Consider the following 18,405-nt stretch of genomic DNA (forward strand, 5'->3'; position numbering starts at 1 on the left):
TGCGTGCTGGTATTTATACTGCCAGGAAATCCCTTTATACATGTTAATCATCTTTTCTCAGGGGTATTGCTTTATCAATCTGACTGTCTTCCTTCTAACCCAAACGTAATCCATGTCCGAAAGAGAAGCTGATTCTGGTGTATAGATTGAGGGCAAGGGAGAAATCTGACACTCCATTCAACTTCAGCAATTCAGGCCTTTTAGAAAGGTATCAAGAACTTCAAAAAGTGTCCTCAAAGAAATAATGCTGCAATGAATTGAAAACACTAGACATCTTTTGCTACTAACACAATGACACATTTATATATGTCATTTTCTTTCTTTTTAATAATTTCTCATTAAATTTGCACAATAAAATAAAACAAGAAGTGTTAATATCACCACATACATTTTCAGAAATATAAATATTGAAATTGACATTAAATTTGAGAAAAAATACATTGTCAAATCCTGATTAACACTCAAGAATGCAAGTTTGAAAAAACTATGAAAACCAATTTGTCACTATATATAATGGGAACTAGTAAAATATTGAATAAAATTATAGCTCTGTAGAAAAGAACATGAGTGACTGTAGCTTTTCCTTGATTTCAATGTATTTATCAAGAATGAACATGTGGGGGGCCTCCCTGGAGGCACAAGGGGTTAAGACGCAGCACTGTGAAGCTATCTGCAGCAACTGCAGCACAAATTCAATTCCCAGCCAGGGAAGTGACCCACATGGCGCAGCAGACCTCTCCTGACTTGCCTCCTGCTCTCCTCAACAGTGTATTTCAGTCCATCAGCCTGTTCTGTCTCCCACTCTGTCTTTGGTGAATCCTCTCACCCCGCCCCACACCTCTGGCCTATACCCCAGTTCGTGTATGCATAAATAAATAAATCTTTTTTAAAAAATGAACATGTAGTAAGTCATGAATAGAGGTTGACATTATCCTAGTCACTTTCCAGTCATGTCATGTGAATCTCAGAATGTCTGTGTGAGTCATGCACCACACCATCCCCACTAAACTTGATGGTGCCAGAACTTTGATTTTAGCGATTAACCAGAACCTGCAATAACCATGGTAACACTGTGTGCAAACTTTCCACATAGGCTATATTTACATTAAGTGAGAATGGGAAAAAAAATAGCCTATAAACAGTTGATATAATCATAAATATATCAGTATCAATATTTTATAATGATCATGATTTCTATAAATAAATGTGTAAATACAATATTAATGTTTACATATATACTGGGGCAATACAGCAAACGGAAGTATCCTAATTGGCATATATATAATTGACATAAGAAAAGACCAAGCTTCATTTTTTATTGATTTAATATTGGTTTACATCTTGTTTTGAAATTTTATTGTAGTGCGGAATATTTCAAGATAAATTGGAAAATATTTGCTTTGTGCTAAATTTGATGTTAATATTGATAATACATTTAAAAAAAAACTTTAACTTGAACATTTTGCAAGCAAACAATTGATATTTTGTATGAAAAGATGCTGTAAGTTTGCCCAAATCATTAGCTGTTGCCCCCCCCCTCAAAATTTATTCTAAAAATCACATACCTCTTCATTCTGAATTCTGTATCTTTAAAGTGCTATTAGCCTTCTCAGAGAGAAGTTTACAGAAATGGATTTATTTCATTATCAGAATTCTTGTAATTTTCAGAATCACTCAGTCACAATAAGTTATTTTTCAATGCGTTTTTTTAAAAAAATCTTATTAAGCTATTTAAATAAAAATAACTATTTTAAAAAATTAAGCTAAATGATATTTAGAGAGAATAACACTTGACAAATTGAAGCTAATATATATTTTTAAAGATTTATTTATTTATGCATAAAAGAACTGGGGTACAGACCAGAGGTGCGGGGGGTGAGATGATTAACCAGAGACAAAGCAGGAAACAGAACAGGCAGATAGACCGAAGTACACTGCTAAGGGGAGAAGCAGGCGAGTCAGGAGAGGTCTGCTGTGCCATGTGGGTAGCTCCCTGGCCAGGGATTGAACTCATGTTGCAGAGGCCACAGATTGCTTCATAAGTTGCGTCTTAACCCCTTGTACCATGAGGGAGGCCCGAACCTAATATTTTTGCTATTGTTATTTAGAGCTATTGGAATGATTTGGCCAAGTGTATTAACCAAATGACAGATAATGAAGTAGAATATAAAACCTAGTGCACAATAAAAAAACAAAAACAAAAAAACCTTTCCCAGGGGTTTACAATGCCATCTAAAATTTCTAAAATTTCAATAGCAGACATAATTTTGCTTATAGTGGTTTTAAAAATTTTAACTATATGTACAATGAAATGCAAGCCAGGACAGGACATGGATATTTCCACAATGTACATCATAAGAGTGGTGTTGGGAAGTCAGAAAAAAGGGAAGTCAGGCCATAGGGAGAGTCTGAAGAGGAAGTGGAAAGCCATCTGGCATATATTTCTGACTCCCCTGTCTTCCCTGTATGTCTCACTTTTCACACGCTATAAAATAGCTCAACTGATTATCTATGGCCACATCACTGATCTTCCCATATCACGCCTTAAGTTTTGGACAGGGGAAGAGATTACCTTGCTGCCTCTTAGTCTACATTTATGAGAGACACATTATAATTGCTCTTGGTTACTGGTGTGTCCATACATACAACATGGTTTCCAGGCCCACAGCTGTGCATGGATTAGAACGGCTAGGAGCACTCAGGCATTTGTATGCAATGAGGGTAAGCTGTTATCTGGGGAGCCATCCTTAAAATGTGACTGATGCTATTGTACCTTTTTTACAATAATACCAGTACAATAAAATTGATGTTTTTCTTGCAATCTCAATGTCAGTAATAAGGTCTACATTATTCTAAAACAGTGACATTTTATTAATTGTACTTGCATTTTGTTGCCAATATGTATTGTACATATTGTACATAGCGATATGTATTTATGTTTTGCTAATTAACAAATACTATAGTTTGCCCTTTTATTTAATAGGTTTCGGTTTTAGTATCAATTTGTATGTGTGTTTGACATATTAAAAATATTAATTTTGCTCTTTTCATCATTTTAAGATTAAATATTTTGTTTGTCTTTCAAACTTCTGTTGGGCATGGTATGTATGAGCTAAACTAAGTTGACCTTTTCTTTTTTGCATTTCTTTGTGCTTTTAAGTTTTAAAATTCTCTTATTCTGAGATTTTGTTTTCGCTTTTGCTTTTTGTTATTTTGAAGCCTTAAAAACTTCTCTCGACATTTTAAGTTTCTATGCTAATTAAGTTTCTAGATTTTATTTATAAATATTTAAATACTAATTAATTAAAATTATAGCACAGTTTAAAATTATTAGATAGATAAGAAGAAAAATCTACTTTAACTTATGGTAATAAAAAAGAATATAGCAAAAGTCAGGGCCAGACATTTGTTAACCTGATTCATTTCTTAAGTCAAGCAAAAGATTATTTCTTTAAATATACTCTGAGTTTTAATGGAATTACAACATATTGAGGTAAAATGTATACATCCATTAAAATTCTTATGAGGAATAATATTCAAACCTTTATCTCCTAGTAATAAAATTGGAAGCATTTTTCTTTTTCATATTTATTTTTGCTACATTTTGGTATAAGATGAGCAGCATAGTATAATGGTTCGGCATACAGATACATTTTGGAGCTAAACTATTAGGCTTGAATCCAACTTTACACTTTAATAGCTATTCAATAGTTGGCAAGTAACTCCACTTTTTAGTGTCATGTTTTATCTTATTTGTAAAATGGAGGTTGCTCTAATCCTCATTTCATTTAGAACAAGGCCTGGCATGTAATAAATCCTCAATAAATATTAGAATTTTTTAATACGTAAGCTTCAATAATAATAAATGTTTATGTTTATAAAGTCTGTGTGCTAGGCATTATTTCATTTGACCCTCACATTAACCTAGTGGGGTAGCCACCAATTTACAGACTGAAAAACTAAGTCCTAGACTAGTGAAAGATTTTCCAAAATCCTTACAGTAAGTAACAGATATGGTACATGAATCCAGGACATTTAAAGCCTGAGCAAGCTACTTAATAATGGCTTTTATTATGTAAGGTAAATGTATGTGATATTGATATCATATAGTATTGATATGATATCAAGACTAGACCCATATCTCTTTCTATGTATCACTGTATGTAGAGTTTGTGTTTGTAATACAACTTCAGGAAGAAAACATGGGGAAAAAGCTAATTCTTTAAAAGATGTGCTTTCATCTTTCCAGCAGCTGGAGTTGTATGTAAACCTGCAATAGTATTGAGACATATTACTTGAGTAATAGAGACATTATTTTTTTGTGGGGCAATGAACTGGCACTGCTGAATAACTTAGCCTTATTCATCAACTGATGTTAACAATCTTTCTATACCAACTCGTAATTCAAATCACTTTGTACTGATTAGAATTGTGAAGTATCTCTTCCTCTGTCTCCCTCTATATATGATATACTCATATATATAAATATACACACATATGAGATACAGATATTATGAATCTGGGGCTATATTATAAATATGCATATATAAAATTAAGATTAGAGATTCCCATCAGAATAAGAGTATGAATCTAAATTAATTTATTCAGTTAGTCTAAGTAGCAATAAAATGTAATATTCCCAAAACACATAACTTTTGAAAAGATGATAAATTTTACTCAAAGCAGTTTTTTAAAGAAAAGATTATACAACCATATGGCTTGAAAGGAACTCCATCATATTGGAAGCAGACATTATTTAAAGCACATTTCAGTATGTATGTCAAGTTTGGCTCTTTAGTGATTGTGAAAGCAGCAATTAATGTGTGCATAATTCAGTACATTCTTGCTTAAATTATTTCATATCCAGAAATCAAGGTTCTTTATTGCCCAAGGAAGAGATAATGTCAATGACTTGCAACTTTGCTGAAGATGAAAGTTCCCTTAATACAGTCTAAAGGGTAAACTTGTTACTTACGGAAAATAAATGTCAAGGTGAGACATTAACTTAGGAATGAGGCTTACCCACAAGGGCCATATCCCTATTGTACTACAGTTCATGGGTAGATGTATGATTTGTCTCCCTTAAATAAAGTCTTGTGTATACAATAGACTGCTGCACCTGAATTAATATAAGCAGGAAAACCTCTTTGCTCCAAGTTTCATTAGACAGCATTGATGATGTATACAGATACATTTTAGAGTGTATAAATCTCTCACAACAGTTATTTGCTATTTGAAACTGAATATGAAGTTGTTTCTATTCCTTATATGCATGATGAAAAAAGACAAAACAAAACATGATTAGCTGCTTAGTAGTCTTACTGGGTGACACAAGGATATCATATGGTAGAACAAGAAATGAATACAGAACACAGCAAATTAATTGATATTGTGCCGACTGAGTTTTACTTCTTTTTTCATTTAGGCATCTCTGAAGATGAAAGCAGCAGAATGCTTTCCTTAGTTACTGCAATGAGATTATTTAATTATAATCATCTGGCTGTGGCTTAGCTCATGACACAAGATAATCTAAAGTAGGGGTTGTAGAAGGGAGAAAAAGTAAACAGGGGTGCAAAGTGGGAGAAAGAAAGGTGTTTCATTTCCTCTGATAGAGAGATCAAAGGCTTTTTGATTATTTAGGATTGCCTCAGTGTGTTGTGTTGTTTGAGGGGGCCCACAATATGTCCACTAAAAAATCCAATCATATCTACGTAATGCATAACCTTTTCTTAAAAAATTCATAGAAATGAAGGTAAGCAAGACTTAGTATGGATCACAATGAAGAAAGGAATGAAAAGCCTCTCAAAAGATTCATACAATGTCTGCTTTATGACTACCTACTCTTAAATGTTATCTAGAGCACTGATCTCTTCTGCTAATCCTTGTTTTCTTTTCCACCATGTTTAAAAGTATAATAACACTACTTTCATGTTTCCTACTTATTATGTAGGAATGTCATGAACAGATGATGTGTTTGTAAATTTCTGTGTGATCATTTGAGGAACAGAAAATCTTAAATTTACTTATATAAATTCATACTATTCTGACTCAAATGTGGGGCTAAATCTTTCTCAAGATATGACTTAAAAGAGGGGAAAAATGATTTGATGGAAGAAGTAGAGCTAAGTTGTAGCATTAAGTCAGTGTAGTAAAGCATCCCCGTGATTGAGGACATTATTTAAGAGTAGTGCTAAGGGTTGTTCCTGGCACATCCAAACATGGTATTATTTAGTGTCCAATTTTTAGAAAAGAACACTCATTTTTTAAAGAATTAGACATTTCTTTCTTATTCAAATTCAGATTCACTTACTGTTTATTGAACATTTACTCTGTGAGTCATTTGTGCTCATGTATTATATTATTCTATCATATGTTATTTAAATGAATGCAATTTCAATGACACTCAAGTAATTTTATGCTAATCTGTCCTACATTTCCCCAAAATTGCTAGTTAAATGAATTATTAAATATAAATTTCTCATTTACATTTTAGTTGAAAATACTTCTTTCATCTTTCTTGTAGTACTGTTACCACAGAAAAATCCATGTTACAAGTGATGAAAAATCACTTGTACTTACATTCAAAATCTTAATCTCACCACATAAATTTTCATCAAGAATTAGGATTCTTTCAATATAGTAACTGACTAAGTCTGTGCAAATAAACTTAAGTTTGGTTTTCTTTATCAAGTTTATTTATTAAGAAAGAACGTGTTTCTCTCAGTAGGAGGAAATGGAAACAACAGATTTAAACAATTAAAAGTAGAATACTTCCTCATAACTTGAGTAATAGCAATTAACAATACATGTGATATATATATATATATGTGTGTGTGTATGTATGTGTGTGATTAATTAGCTGTCTAGATTCCTGTTCTCTGAATAAAAGTAAGTGTAATTATATTACTCTTACAGGATCCTAGAAGTTTAATTAAAAACTTGAAGGGTTCAATAAAGGTCAATAAAATTAGAATTTCTTTCACTGTGACACCTGTCTTGCACCAGATTGACTCTGCAAAAGAAAACCACTCTGTTGTAAATGGAAGAAAGGAACTATCTTTGAGGATAAAGCTGTCTTCCCACGGTTCTCAAAGAACATGTAGGGTGTAAACAAAGTGTTTTGCAAAGAATTTTAAAAACTAGACTAGTTAAATTTTGAATCAATCATTAATCTGAGTAGAAAAATGAACTGATCTGGAGGTGTTTATGACAATAAAACTGAACTCATAAAATGAACAAAACCAGTAACATTAATATTCTTATAATAGTGTGGATAAATGAAAATGAAAAAGTGAGTTTTAATGGAGTCATTAATGAAATCTGACCAGAATCACCTAATTACTTCACTCTACAAAATAAGATCACTTAAATATACATTACATAGTAAACTGAATATGATAATTGTATTTATAATGAAAAATTGAATCTTTGATTCAGAAGCCATCATGATGAATTATTAAAATATTGATAATACTTATAAAATATTTTTAAAATGATATTTTTTGCAAAATACATTTCTCTTTATTAAACACACATGTGAAATCCTTGGTATACAGTGAAACAAACATGTTTATTACTTGTCTTAATGTAACTTTTATGTTTTCCAAGAGTCCAGATAGTTTGGCTAGAGTGAGGGGAAAAGAGAGGGAAATAGAACAGAAGAGGTAGTTGGGGAGATGGAGGGACCCAGCAGGATTAATCATATAACATGTATTTAAAAGACTCATTAAGTATATAATAAAGTAAAAATCAAAATCATCAAGCAACTATAAACCAGAGACACACTACGGGGGTGGGGCAGGAGTGGGAATTTTATGGGGACTATAACCAATATGAAAATACATACATTGTTCAAAAATGAAAAATGACGCAAAAAATATATAAAAAATATCCAGTGTGATGGTAGGTAGGACAGGCACACAGAGATGGATATATAGCAGGGTATACTGGTCATGTTTCATGTGTGGCAGATGCAAAAGAAACATATATCCCCCTGTATGATTTAGTTCATTATGACAGAGCACAATTTAAAATATTACAAAGAATTTTGCTTCTTAAATTACTCTTCTTAGCATCTCCTTTACTTGAACTTGATTTCCACAATTTGGAGAGAACATTTAGGGAGATGAGAAGGATGAAAATAGGAGTAGAACTAGTCCCTAGAACTGGCCAATTGCACAATTTTGTAAAGCTAACTACACAACTCCAGTTTTAAAATTATTAGTAATGAGAACAAAAGTTCTTCAGAGTTCATGGGGCTTTGTAATATTTTAATTGCTTCTCTTATATTGAAGAACAAAGTACAAATCATAATGGTATTGAGAAATGATGACCTAATGGAGATTAACGTGTAAGCACCCAGAAAATCTACTTCATTTTTATTCATACCTGAACTTTGGAGACATATTTCTGTTTAATGAATATTGGTGCGTTAGGCAGAAAAACATCATCTGTTCAAACACATTTGGTAGTTTAAGGTTTCATTTTTCTATGAAACATCTTGCAAGCCAAGTGATTTCATCAGCATATTCAAATCAATTCCCAGCACCTGTAAAAGGTCACTGGTAATATGTTGAAACATAAGACACAGAAGGCAAGATTATATCCTTAAAACACTAAATAGAATTATTATCTTAAAAATGTTTTCAATATGTCATATTTGTAATAATTCCACTAATAATTTCAAAATGAATGCATGCAATTATCAATGTTAGAATTTTATTTTTGGTGAAGGTATCTTTAAGATTTAATAGGAGGGATCCAGCACCAATTGTGGTAAGAACTCAATAGAAAAAGAAAGTGTCACTTAGTAAATAATCCTGTGACATACACTTGACTTGCCTTTGAAAAATATGGAAAAAGAGCTTTGCTCTGAGTATATATCAAATATGTTCTCATGGATTAAAGTGTCTGTTATAAAAAAATGCAGCTTTACAAGTAGAATTTATGAGTGATTATCTAACCTCATGCTGGAAATTGATTTTAAAAGAAAAAAATGCTTCCTTTCAGAAAAGTCATGTGGCTTTAGCTATTTATACATACAAAAAGGCTATACATAAAATGATCAAAAATACATAATTGTAATAATTGCAGTTCTGGGAAAATGGCACATATATAAACAAAAAAAAAACTTTCTGGCAAAAATAGAAATGTAGCATAAAATAAAGTTTTTAAGTATATATAACTGAACTCACAAAAAGAGAAAGGAAGGAAGGAAGGACACTCCAGACAATGCAAACAAACAGGGCAAATACACTGGGGATTCTGGACTTGCTGATCTGGTAAAATATATGTTTGGTTTGATAACAGTCTGGATATAAGGGGTTTAGGGGACACATATTTAATGCATATTGTATGTTAATTTGTGTGTGTGTGCATGTGCATGTGTTTAATTATTGTGTGTGTGTGCATGTGCATGTGCTGTATTTAAAAGAAGGTATAGTTCTCAAGGTAATGTTGAGGTTCAATTAAAGGAGAAAATAAAGACACGGGGCAGAAAAAATCAAGAGTTATTCAATGCAAAACTAGATTACTCAGATGTAGGGTGAAAGGAAAATCAGAAATTGGAAGCTGAAACTCAGACAGTTTTTAAAGTCTGGAGTAGAGGAAAATAAGAAACGAAATGGTAGTTGGTGTGGGTAGGAATATGCAGAAGAAATAAACTTAGGATAAGTGTAGGGAGAATCTGTTTGGTCCTGTCCCATGTTTCCTCTCCTACATCTTTACTCCCACTACAAAGGTCCAGCTCCATCTTGTGCCTTTTGAAGGCATAATGGTCTATGAGGGATTTTGCAGCTTTATTTATGCATATAAGAACTGGGGTCCTAGGCCACAGGTGCAGGGGGTGAGAGGATTCACTAGAGACAGAGTGGGGGACGCAGAACAGGCAGGAATTTACTGAAATACACTGCTGAGGGAAGCAGGCCATGAGACAGGAGAGGTCTGCAGCGCCTGGCCAGGGATTGAACTCATGCCACAGTGGCTGGCTACAACTTAATAGCGCTGAGACTTTAACCCCCGCACCACCAAGGAGGCCCACCATCACCTAATTTTTAAAAATATCTCTTCACATGTACTTCTCTCCAGTTCTACTTTCTTAATTTAACCTTTGACATAAGTAAAAGTCATGTTCATTTCCACCTACTCCTTTGCCTCATCAGGTGCTTTTGGAGTAGCTAAAGCCTGGCCAAACAGACATTCGCTAGTTTTCAATGATCATCTCAAGCAAAACTTGGAGAAAGCATATCTACACCTTCAATTAATAATGGGTGTTAAAATCCAAAAGAATATATTTGAAAATAAAATGAATCATTTCATGGGAAGCTTTTTGTTTTTTGTATTAAAGATTTATTTATTTATACAAGCACTGGGGGTACAGGCCAGAGGCGCCGGGAGGGTGAGAGAATTCACCAGAGCCAGAGCAGGGAGCAGAACAGGCAGAAGGACCGAAATACACTGCTGAGGGGAGCAACGGGCAAAACAGGAGAGGTCTGCCATGCCATGTGGGAATCTCCCTGGCGGGCCAGGAATCAAAACGCGCTGCAGAGGCTGCGGACAGCTTCACAGCACTGCGCTCAACCCACTGCGCTACCGGGGAAGCCCATCATGGGAAGTTTTTAAAAGTCAAATTTAACCCCTTTGCTTAAAAGGAAATTAGATTTCTTATGAGAAAACAAAATAAGTTATAATAAATACCCTATGAAAGCACGACTAAATGAGACACATTTAGGATATATGTAGGGTTTCACACATCCTTAACACAGGTCAACCCAACAATAAAACACAAGACTCTTATCTTCACCAGGTATACTTTTTAACCCTGGAGACAAGGGCAGCCTAGATTGTGTGTGTGTGCGTGCATGCACGTGTATGTATGTAAACACACACATATATACATACTTGTATACAGTATTGTTATATATTGTATGTATTTTCATGTAATGGGATATATACATATACAGTTTAACAAAAAATAAGTTTACTATTATTAGAAAACAAAAATGTTGAGGGTAAAGGGAAAATAATGTACAAATAAAGTCCTCCATATTTTACAACCCTAGATTTATATATGGCTGTAAAAATATATATGATATATGTATACATTTTACACACATGCACGTAAATCAATGCAAACCAATTAAGCAATGCTTTGCACATTGGTTTCTGTCTTCCCTGTCAAGGATTAGAAAGAGTTGGGTGCTTAGTCAAAGCATAAAATCTGGTACTTTTGGATGCAGTGGCAAATATTTCAAGTATTGGTCCCTTCTCTGACAGTCAAAGAAGGCATTTTTTTAGAAGAGTATCTTTAATAAAGTATACAAATATGCCTTTTATGATCACTATAGGTGAAATGGCATAAGCCAAGTGCTACCACAGTCCATGGCACATAGTGGATATACCCCATTATGTAGCCTTGGGGTATAATCCCTTCCTTCAGCTGGGGTGGGGAAGCCAAATCACTTGCTATTGGAGGTGCAAGACATGCGGGGTTCTGCCGGGTCCTGCAGTCTGCTGGATGCACATGCACAGGTTCTTCTAGCCTCCCAACCGCACACAGGGTGGCTAAATATTACTTTTCACTGGGGTATGTTTGTTATTAATGAGTATACCCCAGATAAGTTGTGTTCTAAGTAATCTGTTTGAGACAGATGAGAAGTTCAAAGAAACTTAAGAAAATTTTCTAGCAAAAAGGTAAATAAAAACTATTTTGCGGGCCTCCCCGGTGGCGCAGTGGTTGAGCGCTGGGTTGCGAAGCTGCCCGCAGCCTCTGCAGTGCCGGTTCAATCCCCCGCTGCTCCCCAGCCACCAGAGGAGGGTCCCACATGGCGCGCAGACCTCTCCTGCCGCCCGCTGCTCCCCTCAGCAGTGTACTTCGGTCCTTCTGCCTGCTCTGCTCCCCGCTCTGGCTCTGGTGAATTCTCTCACCCTCCCACACTTCTGATTGTACCCAGTGCTTGTATAAATAAAAAAAAAAAAAAAAAAAACTATTTTGCTACTTAAAGTTGTAAACTCCTTATTAGAAAGTTTTATTATAACAGAAAAGTTCAGTAAAGGTCTTAGATGGAAAATTTTTGTACATTTAAATAGAATCTTTCAAAATACACCTTAGGTAGCTTGAATAGTGTCCATTTAATTTCTAGATCCCCACAATGTACTTTTGCAAAATAACCAACGTGTAGATTACTTCCTCTCCCCTGATACTGACATTTATGTCAACTACACCAGCAGGTGGCACTATCTTACATCTAGAGCACAGGAAACAAGGAATTACTACAATCTACCTGGGACAATTGTTTTATACAGAAATGATTAAATATATATAGAAATACACACACACATACACACATGCACACTTTCTTAAGAAAGCTTAAAACAGCTGCACAAAAAAGCAGCACCAGAATGTACATCAAATGTATTTCTAGACAAATATGATAAAGGTAGATAGTTGTGCAGTTTTTCCAGGGACCCATAAAGGGGCATTTGTTTAGGAGATTCCCAAATGTATCATTGACTACAGAAAGGTACTCTGAGATAAAACAATGTAAAATGAATTCTGAATCATTTCAACTCTTAAGAAAAGTATAACAACATATGTTATTTTCTTTAAGCAATCTTACTATCGAATAGCTACATAAGTAAATATAATATTTTTTTTAAACAACAAAAAAGCTATGCTATACTACAAAATCACAAAATTTGCAATGTTTTGTTAACATCAAATTTCCTTAACATCAGGAAGTATGTGAGAGAAATAAATTCTACTAAGTGAATATGGTTTTATTTTTTCTGCTTCCCTAAAGGCAAATAAACACAAGTGAAAAAAAGATGTTTAATTTTTGGTTTAATATCCTGATCATCACTCCAAAAGCACATTAGACAAAAACAGATTATGTAGGCACCTGATTTTGGCTCTCCACCTGTTTTTATAAATAAAGCGTTATTGGAACTTATAAAAGATTACTAATAATACAAACCAACTGAAGTTAATTCCAAAGAGAAGGCAAAGTCCTCTATTAATTCAGGGAAAGGAGAGACCACTGTTTAAGGTAACAATATCTGGAAGCTATAATTATCAATAGCAATTTGAACTGAGAATTGGACTTGTTCATAAATTATATGATTCAAAATTTGGCAAGATAAGGAAAGAACATTACAGAAAAGGAGAATAGCATGAATAATTTCCATGTGGATGCATGTATTCACAGTACCTTTTATAGTTTATTTTGTTATAACTATGTCAATATATTCTTTAGCTTTGGGGTTTTTTTGGTATTTTAAATTATAATGGAAATTTGTGCCCAATATATGAAGGATAATTCTATAAATTCTACATCTATAGAGAAGCAATTATTGCATGATTACTACAGAAACATATAGTTTGTAACTGAATTCTCCTGTTCCCTTTCAACACAGAATAGTTATTTAGTGCAATATAATTTATATAATTTTAATAGAGCTTTTTACACAATTTGCCCTTATTTTTAAACACCTAGGCATAGACATATTTTAGCTGAGCATATCAAAAGAGACAATTCAGAGGAATAGAACACGTTTGCTGGTGTAGAAGCAAAAACATTAGTATGAATTTTATCTTAAACTTAATCCATGCTACTTAAATTTAAAGGGTCACAATTGTTAAGATCATTCAAGAAGCTGATAAAAATGCATAATGAATTATTACTGGAGTGACACTTGATGGCATTTCAATTTTTTTAAACACTGAGTTGTGTTACAAGTTTAAAGGAAGAGAAGCATGTTAAAAAGCATACCAAATACTGCTTCAGTATGATAGAATCTATTTTGTCTTGAGTAAAAGCGTTGGGCAGTTTTAATTGCTTTTGCCTTACTTATATTAGAAGTCATTGTCTAGGATTACCTTACATAAAATTGGAATTTAAAAAGAAAATAACTCTTTTCAGAGTTCACCTCTACTATAATTTTAGAGTGAATAGAAAAAGAAAAACCTGAACAATATAATTTTGGAGTACAGGAATTATAGATTTAACAGGCTATAAATAGGATATTGGATGGAGAAATTCTAATTAAGTACAGTAACACATCAGTTCTTTGGCATTATGATGGAATACATTCAGCAGAATAAACTTTTTTTTTGTGACAACTAGAGACTCTTTTTTGGTGTTAAATATTTTTAAAACAATTTGATTTATTATGCATCATATGGAAAGTTAGATCTTCAACTTGTGAAATTTATGGGAACACCAACATTCATTCATGGTACCTATGTCTTCTTTAGATTTCCAGGAAGCACCCACTGAGACTATTAATAATAAATACTGCTAGTAATTCAATAAGATTTGGAATTTTTAAAAGAAAATATAGTAATGTCTTTATTTTTTAAGAAGAGTTAAATTAAATTCACTTTTAGACAAAATTTTTTTTGGATATTGTTTCAAAAATCATGCAGTAGGAATTCCTCCATCCCTATACATGGATGCTTTTCCTGTCACCAGACGATGGAATTGATATCTCTTTAATGTATGTGGACATGTGACTTGGTTTGACCCAAAGAATACAATGAAAAGAACACTATCTCAGATCTAAGACTAGGGCTTAAAGACCTGAAAGCTTCTACTTTTGCTTTTGAAAGCCAGGTACCATGTAAGAATTTGAATCTCATTGGAAGAGAAAACCAGCCAATCTCTAGCAGTTTCACTCCATCTTAAATATGGGATGAGTCACCGGGACCATCTTAGATACCAAGATATAGCCCAACTCTCAGATTAATGAATCCAGTAAATAAAGCAGTTCAACTGATAAGCCCTGGATCTGAAGATACAATCAGTTGGGTCTAGACAATTCCAAAAGTCATTTTTTTTTTTAAAGATTTGTTTATTTATTTATACAAGCACTGGGTACAGTCAGAAGCGCAGGAGGGTGAGAGAATTCACCAGAGCCAGAGCGGGGGACAGAACAGGCAGACTGACTGAAATACACTGCTGAGGGGAGCAGCGGGCGGCAGGAGAGGTCTGTGCGCCATGTGGGACCCTCGCCTTGGGCCAGGGATCGAACCGGCGCTGCAGAGGCTGTGGGCAGCTTCCCAACCCAGCGCTCAACTGCTGCGCCACCAGGGGAGGCCCAAAAGTCATTATTAAAACAAAAGAAAAGTCATTTTTGTTTTATGCCACTAAATTTATGAAATTTACAAAATAATTGAAACATTACTTATTTTATAGTGTCAGATCATATCTGAGAATTTGAATTGGAAAGACAAGAAGGAGTGGAGTCAGGGGAAAGGTCCTAAATTCTGAGCTTGTCGGGTCTAAAGTAAAATTTTACTTTCTTCATAGTTTGATTAATATTTTATGGGAAGTTTCCTGAAAGGCCAGTCCTGTCTATGTCAGTTTTGATCTCCTGAGTCCTGTATTATATTATAGGATTAAGATATTTCTAACTCTTGTTAGGAATATATTTAGTGTGACATATTCAAAGTGCTAAGTGATAGGTAAACCACAAAAGAAAGTGAACCTACCTTTCTTTGATTTGGCCAGCATCCCACATGAGATGACTGTGGATAACAATTGATTGGACATTTATAGCAGAAACATTGGCCTGGAAGGACCTCCACATTTCCAAAGCTCTCATTTTTATACATGCTTCCTAAGCAGAATAACATGCTATATATGTGAGGAGATTAGTATCTTTGGATTGGTAAGTGTGTCTCAGCATAGAATTTGGCATACATGTTACCTTATTCTCATTAAAATTCTAAGAATGTATGCATCAATGATTATTTCTTTCAGTACAAGGCCTATATCTTCTCTTACACTATGGGTGGAAATGTAGACTGGTCCAGCCTCTATGGAAAGAAGAATGGAGGTTTCTCAAAAGATTAAAAATAGATCTGATGTATGACACACCATTCCACTTCTAGGTATCTGCTAAAGAATAGAAAAACACTGATTCAAAAGGAAACTTGTACCCCTCTGTTTACTGCAGTACTATTTATAATAACCAAGTTACGGAAACAAAGTTTCCAAAAACAGATGAATAGATCAAGAAGGTATGGTATATACACACAATGGAATACTACTCAGTGATCAAAAAGGATAAATCTATGCTGTTTGTGGTAACATGGATGGAACTGGAAGGGATTATTCTAAGAGAAATAAACCAAAGGGGAAAGATAAATAATGGATGGTGTCACTTTCATAATGGAATACAGAAAAACCAAACAAAAGGTCAAAGACAAACCTGAATGATCAACCTTTGAAAGCTGACCATAGACCTGAGGCATCCAGGCATCCAGGAGGGAGGAGAAGGGTGAGAGCAGGATGGTAGAGGACTATGGATGCTGCAGTGGTGGGTGTGATATGGGGACTACACATGAGTGGGGGAAATCCTGTACTCCCAAAATGCTAACAAGGATGTAAACCAATGGTATACTTCAATTAAACACACACACACACACACAGACACGTGGAAGGAGGTTTTCTGCAGTGGTTCAAAGTAGAAGTGAAGGGCATTCAACCGATGCATTAGGGAAAGAGAGAAACTGACAACTTCTATCTGGGATCATTTTCCTAAAATTCCAACAAATTCAGACTCTCGTTTCTTTTGTGTCATGCCTCAAATATCATTTTATCAAAAAGGCTCAACCTGATCAGCCCATAAAATAGCATACCTGTCACTCTCTTCCCTTTATACTGCAACTCCTCAATTTGCTTTACTTTTTCCACAGGCTTATTTTCTTCTCATATTTATTTGTTTTCAGTCTTCCTTCACTAGAATGTAAGTTGCTTGAGAATATGAGGTCATTATAACTTTCCTGCTCTTAGAAGATTGCCTAGCACCTTGCTACTCAAAGTCAAGTCTGTGGACTTGCAGTATTGGCATCACCTGGGGAGTTAATTAAAAATGCAGAGCTAATGAATTAGTAACCACTGTCTAACAAGATCTGGGGTTATTTGTATATATTAAAGCCCATGAACTACTGGATTACTGCACTTTAGATCCTCGACAAATATTGGATGACAGCATGAAGTTAGAATAGATGAAAGATGGCATTATCTAAACATATAGACTGAGGAACAGGGAGAAGTCTTGGATAACTGGATTTCGGGTTTAGGAATTGACATAAGTAAATGTATGGATAGAAAACTAAATATTCAATTTTGCATATTTTAAATTGGCGTCTTTTATGGTCAGTAAGTAATTGGATATAGGAACCTAAATTTCAAAGGAGAGATCAAAATGAGATATGCAGATTTTCTACAGCTTTAGCCTAGGACAATTCAGAGGCACACTTTGTCTAATTATATCTTGACATTTTAAGACTGACTAAAGCACTCACAAAAGAACACTACTTAAATAATTAACAGGAAAATATTTCAACTGTTACTCTGATGGACATATCTCTAAGTAGAATTTACTTCATGATTTGGAAGGAGAAGAAACTTCCTGCTACTTATTGCCTAAAATGTTTAATTAATCTCCTGTTCATATTATTAGTCAATATTTGCTATGTTAAATTTTGTGCTCATTGTTAACTACTTAATACTAAGATTTAGAGAGACCAGTCAGCTTAGATCTGTGGTTTTGAAGCACACGCCTTAGCTATGTGTACCTTTTACTCTTGCAGGTAATCAGCATAAATATTTAGAGGGCAACTGTTTCAGCTTCGCTGAAGCATTTAACCTAATTGATTGCACTTGGCTTTTACAAATAATAAGGGCTCCCCGGTTGTAAATTGCTCAGATGACTATTCTCAATGGATGATAATATAATTAAATTAATGTAATTTTTGTTTCAGATAATTACTATACATAACCAATGGTCTCTTTTCCCTTGCTTGTTAATAAAATAATTCAGAAAATTATGAAAATATCATTTTAAAAAAGTAGCAGTTATAAGAAAGGGTGCCAGTCATTGTGTGATCAGTTTTAACTTTCACTATTATACTAGTGAAAATCTTTTAGAAAATAATGCCAGCTATAGTGAAGGAAAATTGGTGTGTTGATTAGTTTCTGTAAGTGCCGTAAGAAGTTTGCTAGTATGTATCGGACAGTACTCTTTTTTTTTTTTTCAATAATTACCTTGCTTTACTATTCCACTTCTGAGAACCTTTCCTAAAGAAATATTTCAAAACAGGATAAAATATTCATTACTGAGTAACATGTTGACTAATTAATGATTTTCTTCTTTTGGGTCATATTGTCATTATGAATTAATAAGCAAAAATAATTTTTTAACTGTCTCTTTTCTCTCAGAAGTACAACCAAACTTTGGAATATAGGTTCTGAGCTTCAATGAGGAACAAGATGAATAAACAAAAATATCCAGTCTTTGTGATAAAACAGGTGTTGTGATGCTATTGAAGTTGGGAGACTCACAAGACGCTTCAGGAAAATGGAGACAATAGGTTTTCAAAAGACTAAGAAAGGGGTG

This window comes from Talpa europaea, assembly GCF_964194135.1.
Source record: "Talpa europaea genome assembly, chromosome: 4".
Taxonomy (NCBI): Eukaryota; Metazoa; Chordata; class Mammalia; order Eulipotyphla; family Talpidae; genus Talpa; species Talpa europaea.